Source organism: Chrysemys picta, chromosome 1 (assembly GCF_011386835.1).
Source record: "Chrysemys picta bellii isolate R12L10 chromosome 1, ASM1138683v2, whole genome shotgun sequence".
NCBI lineage: Eukaryota > Metazoa > Chordata > Testudines > Emydidae > Chrysemys > Chrysemys picta.
Window position 1 is genome coordinate 229460111 of NC_088791.1, and position 10729 is coordinate 229470839.

The window sequence follows — 10729 nt, forward strand, 5'->3', positions numbered from 1 at the left end:
ACTCTTCTGGGTTGGGGTTCGTAATTCTATCAATGTACTGCCTGTGTCACTTGTGTTCTCATATGGAGCTCTACTTCTGCAAGTTCCCTCCCAATGGAGCTATCTTGCGGGACCTAAGTTCACCAGGGCTGGGTTCTTCCAGCCCCAGTATATATATATATGTGTGAGAGAGAGAGAGATATAGATATATATATATCTATATATATATAGATAGATAGATAGATAGATAGATATAGATATATATAGATATCTCTCACACACACACACACACACACACACACACACACACACACACACACACACACACACACACACACACACACACACACACACGTCTGAGAGTACCGGGTTAATCAGCACTCCCAAGCTGACCCCTTATATGTACCTGAACTCAGCAGACTGGGTTGAGCAGCACTTTCAAGCTACCACCCTCATATGTCCGAGGTTCAGCACGTGCCTATCCCCACTTTCATGTTACAAAAACAACAAGGAGTCTGATGGCACCTTAAAGACTAACAGATTTATTTGGGCATAAGCTTTAGTGGGTAAAAACGTCACTTGTTCTGCTAGTAACCCACTTGATGAGCAAACCCCACAGGATTTTTGAGTGCTGCAGGGATCTTTAGCTTAGGTACGAGGAGCGTTGCTGCAGAGCAAATGAGAGAGCCAAAAAACACCCACGATGCGGGGGAGGGCAGGGCAGAGAGGGAAGCAACCAGGTTAACCATGAATGTTATGTATTGCCATGTAATAATCATAGGGGAGCCAAACAAACAAAACAGTTATAATATTAAATCGAACCTAAATTGATTATAAAAGTCAGGTTTAGAAAACTATAACTGATCACATAAGTCAGGGTCAGAAGGCTATACCTAGAGAGAGAGGGAGAGGGAGAGTGAGCTGGGTTCTCACCACTATATAAAGCTTGAATCAATCGGGCGTCCAAGGTGGTAGTGGTAGCTGAGGGTCCAGAGTGCTGGAGACAGACAGAGCCCCCAGCATGATCAGTCAGGAGAAGATGAAGTCCCAGTGGAACTGATGCAGATTTTCAAACCAAGCATCAGAACACATACTTGAGCATGGGTGGGATATTTGTAGGGACAGAACAATGGTTCAAGGGAGAACACTAGATTTGTTTATGGGTAAACTGATGGCTCATAGGAGTATACCAAAATTGTATTGTATTCAGGCTAGAGAATAGGAACTGATCCTTCCTGGCTCTGGGTGGTGGTCCTTTGAGGGAGCTCACAATGCAATTAGGCAGCTTCAGTATTTTGGATACCAATAAAGGATTTATTACTAGAATAGGTCTGATCACTACTGAGTTGGGTGTGTGCAGGCATGGGTTCATTAGACTCTGGAGCAGAGATCATACAGTGATTCCCAGCTTTTCTGGTCCCAGGGTTCAGTGCATTTCTTGCCTTGGAATCTCTGTTCTCCATTCAGTCTGCTAATGGGGATGCCTCCCTGTCCCATCCTTGATGCAAATGAGGCGAGGGGAGTTTCCTTAATCCTGTCACCCTTGTCCCAGGGGTTTAGGTGTGTCTCCCACCGCCTTTTCATTGCTTGTTGTAAGTCTTTCTTCTGATTGGCTTTGGTTCAAGCAGAGGCTGGGTGGGGGGAAGGTCTTTCATGAGTCAGACAGGCTGGATACTGCACTCTTTTTCCCCAAGAACACAGAGCTGACAGGTAACAGCTTCTGATTATTTAATCACATAGCTATAAAATTCACCTGGCTCTTTTTAAGATTGTTAGGGTGAGAAAAATGGAGACGGGTAAGGAGAATTGCTGTTAAAGAATAGCTGAACCAATGTATAGTAAATATATAAATAATTCGAAGTAGAGTAGATGAAGAGATACTAGATAAGTTTACAGATGAGGTGGTCCAAGTATTTGTATGTCCCTAGTTTCACAGCATTGTAATCTTAACTATACTTGTCTGGAACTTGGCATTCTTTTAAACTTTTTTTTTTTCTTTTAGTTTTATGTTGGAAACTGGAAGAAGTTTGAAGTGGTATTCGCAAGTTTGCAAAGAAGAACTGAGTACATACATGAAGACATTCTTTGACATGTAGGAGAGTGTTATCAGATTCATATGTGCACATTAGTAGATAAATATTTAAACAATTGGCAGGCAAGTGACACTCATTTTAACTGTATAGAATTGGCATTAGTTTAGCAAATTGTGATACTGAAAGTCTACTCTGTAGTAGACTCATGGAAAATTCTGTCTTGTAGTTTTTTAACTTGTTTTAGTGTTAGTTTCCTGCTATGCCCAGATCCTTTTTGCATAGTTAACGCATAGACTTAATTTTATAAGTTTATACTAAACTTGTGTAATTAAAAGCACAAATTAGTATATATGTATATAATGATTACATACAACTAAAGCACAGGAACTGTGCAAAGATGTAAATTTTTGTACTTTGCAGAGTCTATGATTTTTATTTTTCAAATAATGTTTTTCAAGAAGTTCTCTGGGGGAAAATCGTAAAAGGATAAATGAGTTTTTCATCATCTTATATGCATTTTATAATTCTTTGTAAAAAATAAAAATAATTAAGTTTAAAAAGATTTGTACCTAAAACTTCCAGTGCTTCACATTTGCAACCGTAATACTTGAAAGCAGAAAGAAAAAGGACATGTTTTGTTGCTCATTTAAAAAACATCATCTTAACGCCTTCATAAGTAACTTTGGCTAAAACAATGCATTGTGTTTTTACATATATATGATATGATATTTGGTGACTACACACTGTGTATAGTGGGTTTCCCTTGTATGTGAAATCACTGTAAGGCATATAAAGCAGTGCATACTGCTAAATAGGGGTGGAGGGTAGATCTGTTGTTGCTCTCACTGTTGTTCTACTTTATCCAATTTCTGATATTTAAGTAGGAGAAATGAGTTACTCAAAGAAAATATGAAAAATATGTAATCTAAAAGATGTGAACAGTAGTATAAACAGTGGAATGTGTTAGTGAAGACTACTCGATCCTCCCTAACAACAAATCTGGATTTTAAAAAACCAACCAAAAGCTATTAAACATTGTTCTTGTTCAGTTATGCTGCAAAATATGGAATTATCTTTGAATATTTTCCCTAAAAATAATGGAATTAATGATCTGTACAATAGCTCCATTTTTTTAAAACTTCCTGGCTCTCCCTAGCAGCTCTTTTCCCCCCAAGTTGAGAACTAGCAGTGTCAGGCATACTTTGATTATAGTTGAAATTCTTTTTGTTATTGACCTAGGTAGGAGCTGTTGGATGCTCAGTACTTTTGAAAATCAAACAGGTGCCTAAATATGGGTTTAGATGCCTAACGTTGTGCTCCTATGTTTGAAAATCCAGGGCTAAACTTATTAGGGTCTTGTCCTATAGGTCCTCACCATTAGGAGTTTAACACATGCAGGATTGGACTTCAGGTTTAAACCTAATCTGTTTATCTACTCTGATCAGTTTTCTAGGTGGACCACATCAGTTTATAAGTGGAGTGCACTGTATTTAAGGAATATTTGCAATAATGCTTCATTTTAAGTAACACCAAATTCTAGCAGGTGGGGTGTGTGTGTGTGTGTACACATAAATGCAGAGATAGATTTAGATATATTTTAAGAATATTTGATTTCATGTTTCACACTGTGATATTTGTGCTAACATAAGGAATTGATTTTGAAGTATCCAGGTTTAAAAACAAAACAAAAAATACATGCTTCCAGTGATTGTGTTGTAGATAAATTTGTAGTTAGGCCAAAAGTATTTTTTTAAAAGGCACATTTGTGCACTGGAGTCTTACTACTTATACTGATGGCTCTAAGTAGAGTTTAAGAATACCAAAACAGATGATGTGGACACTTCTCCACAGATCTCTGCACCTCAATCGTAACCTGCAGTGCCCTAGGTATTGTTGAAATCTAGGCCTAAGTTGGGTAATTGTTTTGAACTACATGCTGAATGCAATATAGTATGTGATATTCAAACGGTCACTTGGCTCATAACCCAAGCTAGTAAAATAATTCTGCTTCTGACTTCAGTCAAATTTCAGCCAGGAGTCTCTAGCAGTAAAAAGCTGCTGACATCTGTACCCACCTAGTTCTCATCAGTGCACAAGTGCAGTGAGCTGACAGATATATGTTCATCATTTTGTATAATTAATCATATGTCAAACTCCAATTTCTGCTTTATATTGAAAAATTAATGGCTGGACCTATACACAATACAGGAGTGTGACTGATTACATAAGTGTCTTGCGGAAATGCAGACAGTGTTTATCTGGTAGTAAACTGAGACACCAAAGGGGAAATTCTGTGTTGCTATTGACATCTTGATAACTTGATGCAAGTGCCACATGTCACTGGTTATTAATAGGCCCCAAATGCCACTCCCATTAAATACTGGGTAGAAACTGGTAATAAATAAAAATAAGACACAGAACTGGCATAAGGAACAGTCATTTTACTTGGTAAAAATATATCAATCTCTGTAAAATGTTTGATCTGGCATGTATTTATATGCAGGGAGATAACTTTCTCTTGCTGATTTGATAGAATAATTAAGTACACAGCACACGGAGCTTGTATTTTCGAAAGAGTACAGTTCTTTCTAATGTGTAAGTTTACAGTATTTCATGGAGAACTACAAAACCCGTTTCTTATTACAAAATGACATTGCAATGAGTGTGCTGAATTTCAAGAACTCAGTTTGCAGATTTAAAAAACAACTGCCTAAGGCCTCATTTACATCTTCAAAGCCAGAAGAGGGGAATACATATAAACACATGTATCACAGCGGCGGTAATTGATCTTGAATGTTTTCACACCAGGGGTTAGATTTTTGTCCGTGAAATTTATCCATTGTTGGCAATGGATGCACTGAAACGCTTTGTGCCAGAGAGTAGAGAAATCTAATCAGGCAGGTAAACTAAGTTGATAGATTGACTTTACATTCTTTCTGGAATAGTGTGTGCATATATAGCTCAACTGCTGATCTCTAATTATTACAGACTAATAATCTCTTTATGTGCTTTCTAGTATAAAACTTATTTCACATTTTGGTAACTTACGATTATTAATCATAGACCATTTTCATAATATTATTTAAATGAAAACTGTTTTGTAATTATGAGCAGTTATTTCCTGTACAATATAGAATTTAAGAGGCACCACTGCCTATACATTTTATTTATTTGCATGGTTGGGTCAGTTTCATTTTAACTCTTTGCTGATTGGGATTTCACCGCACACTGTTGCAAATATATATCAGTGCTTAACCAGGAGTTCTCAAACAGACACTCCAAGAAGGACTCTGATTTCTTCAGTAATTTAAAACATTTTTTTCATTTATTATTTGACTCAAGTGTTATATTCTCTAAAGTTCTTTTTTTATAATGGTTGCTTTTGTTAACAAGTATTTTGCATATAAACTAGTGCTGTTTTCCCACAACAGTAATAAGACCTTTATATTTCTTCAGCTTCAATGAACAAGAACGTTACAAAAGAAATGTTAAAATTATCTTTATTTTTGTGTTTATATATTTGTTTTTAACTGCCCAATATGAGCTTTTACGTGAATGAACTTGCATTGTAAACTAAATTGCCTTGTAACCAAATGATTAAAATGCTTCATGATTTAGATGGAGAACATGCTGTAGATTTTCCTGTAAATTAGCTTAACTGATGAATACTTGTGCTACTGAGCTTTAACTAACGTGATCTTCCACTGTAGAAAACTGTTAATTGATCAAAATATAGGTACTAAACTATGTTTAAATGGATGAACAGGGATTTTGTGTATTTTGAAAGCAATTAAATAATATGCCTACTATTCAGCCCTTCTGCTTGCCATTCAGAAGACTTGTGATGCAGTGCTTCCTATGCTATACAATTATTTTTCAGCTTTCAAGAACTGTAGCATGATTCCTTTTGTACTGTACTGTGTACAGACATTTCCATGTATTGCACTTTTCTATGGCAAACCTAACTGCTTGATAAATACTTGCATAGTAAGTAGTGGTAGTTGCAGCAGGCATCAGTGTACTACTTAACCAATTTGAACTGCTAGACTTTCAAGGTTAACTTAGACAAATGTTACATGTTGTTGGTTGCTTGTCCTAAATCCAATGTATAAGTACTGTTCAAAGTCATAAGTCAGCCCTCATTGCACAATTAAAATCACTGTGATCTGTACATAAACTTTAGTAAAATTTTACTGCTGTTTAATTTATGTAATATCTGTCAATTCTGGATTTGTTTAATAAACCTTTCTATCTTTGTAAGTGTCTAAAATCTAGTTTGCTTCTATTTATATTGGGAAGAGGGTATAACTTCTGCACCAGCTTTCAAAATGAAAATGCAGAAATGTTTTGGTTTTTTTAAAACTGTCCCTTTTTAAAGCAGAAGTCAAGATTTCTCTGCACAAGACTCAGGTGGGAAAGGATATTTCAGTAGCCTTCAGTATGAAGAGTCAACAGGAAATATTGGAGAACAAAAATGTTCTGATTCCTGTTTGTTCAGGGATATCTCCAATAGTAAAAAACAGTCTGCAAAGTTCTCATTAAACTGTGTCAACACTTTTCATACTGATCTAGTTCAGTGTGTTCATGATTTAATGCTCTATAGTTTCCCCAAGTTCATATCATTCTGTTTTTAATTTAATCAAGTGCGAAAACACATGTATTGAATCAAGTACATTTAACTAAATATTCCCTGTGTTCAGGAGCCTCAGAAAAAATATACTGTTTTACAGATGTTCATGTAGGTGTGGTATCAAACTGCTTCTCTGTGGTTGTGATGACTTCCTGCTAGAATAGACTACAGTTCTTTAGTTTTGCATTGATCATAATATACAATGGCAGGGGAAATCCAAATTAAAATTCTATTTTAGAATGGTCTCCCTAGCAAGTCACTTAAAACTGAACCGACCAAAATATTTTTAGATCAGCCACTTGGAGATTCTATCCCTTTCTTTGCCACCAAGTTCTGTTGTGATGCTCAACAAGTCACTTAACCAAAAATTTCACAGGTGGTCACTAAATTGTGTTCCTCGTTTTCTGGGTGCCCAACTTAAGACACCTGGAATCTGATTTCCACAATGATGAGCACTCACAGCTGCACTTGAACTCAATGAGGGCTGTGCTCTGAAGAAATAATATGCTGTATAATGGTAAGTATTCTGAAAAATCAAGTTGTAGATATCTCAAATTGAGTATCAAAAATAAGTGGATACTCTGAAGACAACATAAGAATGGCCATACTGAGTCAGACTGAAGGTCCATCTAGCCCAGTATCCTGTCTTCCGCCAATGCCAGGTGCCCCAGAGGGAATGAACAGAACAGGTAATCATCAAGTGATCCATTCCCTGTTGCTCATTCCCAGCTGGCAAACAGAGGTTAGGGACATCATTCCTGCCCATACTGGCTAATAGCCATTGATCGAGATATCCGCCCAAGAATTTATCTAGTTCTTTTTTGAACTCTGTTATAGTCTTGGCCTTCACAACATCCTCTGACAAAGAGTGCCACAGGTTGACTCTGCATTGTGTGAACACTTCCTTTTGTTTGTTTTAAACCTGCTGCCTATTAATTTCATTTGGTGACCCCTAGTTCTTGTTATGAGAAGGAGTAAATAACTCTTCCTTATTTACTTTCTCTACACTATTCATGATTTTAGACCTCAATCAGATTCTCCCCACCCCAGTCATCTCTTTTCCAAGCTGAAAAGTCCCAGTCCTATTAATCTCTCCTCATATGGCAGCTGTTCCATACCCCTAATCATTTTTGTTGCCCTTTTCTGAACCTTTTCCAATTCCAATACATCTTTTTTGATATGGGGTAACTACATCTACACGCAGTATTCAAGATGTGGGTGTACCACGGATTTATATAGAGGCAACATGATGTTTTCTGTCTTACCGATCCCTTTCTTAATGATGCCTAACATTCCATTTGCTTTTTTGTCTGCTGCTGCACGTTGAGTGGATGTTTTCATAAAACTATTCACAATGATGCCAAGATCTTTCTTGAATGGTAACAGCTAATTTAGACAACATCGTTTTATATATGTATAGTTGGGATTGTTTTCCAATGTGCATTACTTTGCATCTATCAACACTGAATTTCATCTGTCATTTTGTTGCCCGGTCACCTAGTTATGAGAGATCCTTTTGTAGCTCTTCGCAGTCTGCCTGGGCCTTAACTATTTTGAAGAGTTTTGTATCATCCACAAATTTTGCGACCTCACTGTTTACCCCTTATTCATAAATGATCTGGAAAAATGTTGAATAGGACTGGTCTCAGTTCAGACCCCTAAGGGAACCCCTATTTACCTCTCTCCATTCTGAACACTGACCATTTATTCCTACCCTTCGTTTCCTATCTTTTAACTAGTTACCAATCCCCCTCAGAGAATTCTAGTAGATTGGTGAGGCATGATTTCCCTTTACAAAAACCGTGTTCATTCTTCCCCAACAAATTATGTTCATCTATGTGTCTTACAATTTTGTTCTTTACTACAGTACCAAGCAAACTGGTTGAAACTAAAGTCAGGCTTGCCTGGCCTATAATTGCCAGGATCACCTCTAGAGCCCTTTCTAAAAATTGGTGTCACATTGGCTATCGTCCAGTCATTTGGCACAGAAGCTGATTTAAATGATAGGTTACAGACTACAGTTAGTAGTTCTGCAATTTCACATTTGAGTTCCTTCAGAACTCTTGGGTGAATACCATCTGGTCCTGGTGACTTGTTACTGTTTAGTTAATCAATTTGTTCCAAAACCACCTCTAATGACACCTCAAATCTGGGACAATTCCTCAGATTTATCATCTAAAAAGAATGGCTCAGGTTTGGGAATCTCCCTCACATCCTCCGCCGTGAAGACTGATGCAAAGAATTCATTTAGTGTCTCTGCAATGGCCTTTTCATCCTTGAGTGCTCCTTTAGCATCTTGATCATCCAGTGACCCCACTAGTTGGGGTTTAGCAGGCTTCCTGCTTCTGATGCACTTAAAAATTTGCTATTACTTTTTGAGTCTTTGGCTAGCTGTTCTTCAAATTCTTTTTGGTCTTTCTAATTATATCTTTACACTTCATTTGCCACCGTTTATGCTCCTTTCTATTTTCCTCACTAGGATTTAATTTCCACCTTTTAAAGGATGCCTTTTTGCCTCTCATTGCTTCTTTTACTTTCTTGTTTAGCCACGGTGGCACCTTTTTGGTTCTCTTACTATGGTTTTTTTTAATTTCGGGTATAGATTTGAGTTGAGCCTCTATTATGGTTTCTTTAAAAAGTTCCCATGCACCTTGCAGGGATTTCACTTTTGGCATGTACCTTTTTAATTTGTTTCACTAACTTACTCATTTTTTGTATAGTCCCCCTTTCTGAAATTAAATGCCACAGTGTTTGGCTGCTGTGATGTTTTCCCTACCACAGGGATGTTAAATTTAATTATATTATGGTCACTATTACCAAGCAGTCCAGCTATATTCACCTCTTGGACCAGATCCTGTGCTCCACTTAGGACTAAATCAAGAGTTGCCTCTCCTCTGGTGGGTTCCAGGACCAACTGCTCCACAAAGCAGCCATTTAAGGTGTCAAAAAACTATCTCTGCATCCCGTCCTGAGGAGACATGTATCCAGCCAATATGGGGATAGTTGAAATCCCCCATTATTGAGTTTTTAATTTTAATAGCCTCTCTAATATCCCTGAACATTTCACAGCCACTATCACCATCCTGGTCAGGTGGCTGGTAATATATCCCTACTGCTGTATTCTTATTAGAGCATGGGATTACTATCCATAGAGATTATATGGTGCAGTTTGTTTCATTTAAGATTTTTACTTCATTTAATTCTATACTTTCTTTCACATGTAGTGCCACTCCCCCACCAGCACAACCCGTTTTGCCCTTCTGATATATTTTGTACCCTGGTATTACTGGGTACAAATGTCAGTTTGAGGATTATCAATGTCCCATTGATTATCCTCATTTCACCAAGTTTCTGTGATGCCTATTAGATCAATATCCTCATTTAATATGAGACACTCTAGTTCACTCATCCTATTATTTAGACATCTAGCAGTGGTATACGAGCACTTTAAAAACGTTAAAGCTGCCTGCCATTACATGATGTAATTGAATGGGACTTTTTTCATTTGACTGTTTCTCATCAGATCCTAGTTGTATTTTATCATCTTCCATCCTCTCCTCCTTACTAGGGCATAGAGAATCTCCATTAATAGATCTTCCTCTAAGGGATATCTCTGTCTGACCCACATGCTCCTCCGCACCTGTCAGCTTTCCCTTTTACTTTTGACATAAGATACCCGTGCCTCCTTTCCTCATCTGTAAAATGGGAATAATACCATCCCTTTGTTTCACACAGGTGTTGTGAAGATTACTCATTTCTTATGAAGTACCAAGATGCTGCAGGGATGAGTGCCATAGAAAAGTACATGGGGAAATTAGTTCTCTCTTTGGAGCAGGGTTTGAATAGTATGCAGTAAATAAGACCTGGGGCCACAAATAGAAACTATGAGAAAAAAATAAAATTTTGAATATCTGCTCCTTAAGTGGGCAGTGTTCATCCTATGCATTGAAAAATGTAGCGGTCCATATGCTAGCAGGGGAAGTAGCATATGAGCATGCAATTAAAGACTTATGTCTAGACACAAGGGGAGCGAATTAAGCTTGCACATGCAACTTTAGTTCTGGCATTTTGTAACTTTTGCATATTT

The 10729-nt window shown here is 37.4% G+C and overlaps 1 protein-coding gene across 3 annotated transcripts in view; it reads left to right on the forward strand.

Annotated features, from left to right (window-relative positions):
* The window catches only part of PRKX (protein kinase cAMP-dependent X-linked catalytic subunit), a 127417-nt gene extending 121135 nt beyond the window's left edge, over positions 1 to 6282 (forward strand). For 2 of the 3 annotated variants that reach the window (XM_065580743.1, XM_065580742.1), the window contains exon 9: positions 1982 to 6282. The gene's annotated coding sequence lies outside the window, so the exon portion shown is untranslated. The remainder of the gene's footprint in view (positions 1 to 1981) is intronic. The other variant, XR_010597661.1, reaches the window with a different exon arrangement.
* Positions 6283 to 10729: the final 4447 nt, after the last annotated feature.